This window comes from Aptenodytes forsteri, unplaced genomic scaffold (genome assembly GCF_000699145.1).
Source record: "Aptenodytes forsteri isolate BGI_AS27 unplaced genomic scaffold, ASM69914v1 Scaffold402, whole genome shotgun sequence".
Classification (NCBI taxonomy): domain Eukaryota; kingdom Metazoa; phylum Chordata; class Aves; order Sphenisciformes; family Spheniscidae; genus Aptenodytes; species Aptenodytes forsteri.
The window spans coordinates 681,639-684,678 of NW_008795144.1; positions in this window are offsets into that span (position 1 = coordinate 681,639).

Sequence of the window (3,040 nt, forward strand, 5' to 3'; positions counted from 1 at the left end):
TGGGTCAGCTGTCCTGGCTGTGCCCCCTCCCAGCTTCTTGTGCACCCCCAGCCTTCTCAGTCGGTAGAGCACGGGAAGCTGGAAAGTCCTTGAGTAGTGTAAGCACTACCTAGCAACAACTAAAACATCGGTGTGTTACCAACATTGTTCTCCTCCTAAATCCAAAACACACAGCACTGTCAGCTACTAGGAAGAAAATTAACTCTATCCCTGCCGAAACCAGGACAAGCTGCTGTGGCGCAGTTTAGCTTCATGGCATCGCCATGACCCAGCAGCCTCACATGGAGGCAGCGTGTGTGGGGCTGGCACTGAGCCACGGCTCCATGGTGCAGACAAGACTAAATGATGCACTCACAAATTAAATGTTGAAGGGCTTGGGGAGGGGATGTTTGTTCGTTCATTTGTTTAGTCTCAACAAGCATAAATGGAAGAGTGAGAGCACACCCATCCCCTCCTAAGGCTCACGATCCTGAGGGTCCTATGACAGCTGCATGGCATCTTAGTTAATACTACAGTTTGTATGACTCAGTATTTTTATTACAAAATGGGAATGTAAATGAATGGGAATACCCAACAATTAAAATGAAGTACACATTGGATGAGCATTTTGCTGTATCAGAGTTAAACTCCACATTGGTCCACATTGCAATTTTAAGTTTGAGAGCAGTTTTTCTCTATATCTTGCAATTTTAAGTTTGAGAGCAGTTTTTCACTGATTTTAAATCAACATAAACCCCAATGTTGCTGCTGTTACAAACTGGCACAAAACGCTTATCTAAAAAAGTCCACGGCATCAGAGGGGATGGGTTACAACACAGATTATGCTGGTAGTAAGTCAATTATTTACTGTGTAGCATAGGAAGAAACAGCACTAAGAAACAAAATATTCCTGAAAAAATGATGTGAATGGAAGCATTTGTATGCTACATATAGTTTTTAGTCAGATAGTTAGAGTTAAAATAATTACGATTTCAACTGTAAAGCAACTGCTTTACTTTTTTACCCAGATGGAATTCAAAATAGGGAAGAATTTTAACACTTTCTAACATTTCTTATTAGCTTTCTAGCAGAGGAACAGAATATGACTCCCTTGTGTTTGATTATAAAGTAATCAATTGGGAATAACAGCAAAAATCAGCCTTTGCATGATAGTAACTATATTTTGTGTGAATTTGAAAGAAATGTGTTAACGGTGTAAAGGTATTGGGAGAAGACCCATTTCCTTTAGAAACCTGCATTATGAGAGAGGAAATAAAAGCAACACATTTTATATTAGGTAGTACATTATTACTTAATACACCAGTACACCGTACATTGTCACCCTGAGAAAGAAACTGTTGCTTCTTCATTTGGTAGCTGAGAGAAGGATACCAGAGCTTCACATTCAGTCTTTTTTCTCATTTTCTTTCAAACTGTAAACATTTTTTCAAGCAGTGAGTGTTGCAATTTGATACAAGGAGAGGCTCTTTTTGCCTTAAGAGGTAAATCCATGTAAAACACAAGAAGACATTTCTAGGAAAAAGATACGAATGTACAGGAGCAAAATTACATCTCCACTATTCACTTTATAATGCCAAACAACTGCTACTTGTTCACATGCCATTTATGTGCAGTCAAAGGCATGGTATGTGATGGGAAAATTTTGGTTAGAAAAATGACTGCTGAGACCTTCACATAATTTGTTGAGGGCACATGGACCAAAATTATGTACATTATTTCACTGTCCTGCTATTCTTCAGCTATATGGTCTTGGAGATGAGGGGAGTCAGACATTTACCACTACCGTTTATCAGAGCAGCCTTAACATTTACTTGAAGATAAGGCTAGTGCTTATTCTAGCTCCCATAAAAAGTTCCATCTTCCTAACAAATACTCTCCACTGAGCTAAAATTTGTGTAAAGAAAATGTTACTGTTAAAAAAGCTGTTAAATGCAACCATACTCAACTCATTTTTAGCACTCAAAACAGACATACCACAACTATTTTCTGTGCTGCACGCAAAGGAATGGTCTGACCCAAAGCTTTTTAAAGGGAAGGGAAAGAATAACATTACTTTCCAATGGGCTCTGGCTTAGCCTGTAACCAAGTGCTCTGTTGGTGCTCAGTAAACTAATGTGTAGACATCACAACAGTCATCACAGCGATGTTCCAATAGAAATGATTAGATATAAAAATAAAGTCAAAGTACTGTCCAAACCACTATTATGCAATGTGTCATTTATGTGTCACTACATCTAATGTTCAGATGATCACTGGGCTAACAGACAGTGAAAGTAGGCATAACTTTCACTTATGTAGGTCATTTAGGCAAATGAAAATGATATTCAACTGACATTCATCATTTAAAGAGACACATTGTGTTTCTTTAATATATTCCTCAAGGTGCTTTGCCTCGAGCTAAGATCTCTAAGAGCCGTTCCTTGCAGTTACACCTTATCACAAGAATTTTCTCTAATCTTAGAGCCAAGTTTAGTTCTCTAAAATATTCTCCTGATGTTCCTCCACTCCTTATGTAATCTGTGACACTGTGATTGTTTTTTCAATTTGTTACCTTTTTCATATTTAAATTACTTGAGCATTCAGGATTTCAAATTTCAACCATACAAAATGATTCCCTCCCCTGGGCAGCCTGTTGCAATTCTTGATAACCCTTTCAGTGAAGAAATTTTTCCTAATATCCAACCTAAACCTCCCCTGGCACAACCTGGGGCCATTTCCTCTCATCCTATCACTTGCTACTTGGGAGAAGAGACCAACACCCACCTCGCTACAACCTCCTTTCTGGTAGTTGTAGAGAGCGATAAGGTCTCCCCTCAGCCTCCTTTTCTCCAGGCTAAACAGTCCCAGTTCCCTCAGCCACTCCTCATAAGACTTGTGCTCTAGACCCTTCACCAGCTTCGTTGCCCTTCGTTGGACACGCTCCAGCACCTCAATGTCTTTCACATAGTGAGGGGCCCAAAACTGAACACAGTATTCGAGGTGCGGCCTCACCAGTGCCGAGTACAGGGGCACGATCACTTCCCTACTCCTGCTGGCCACA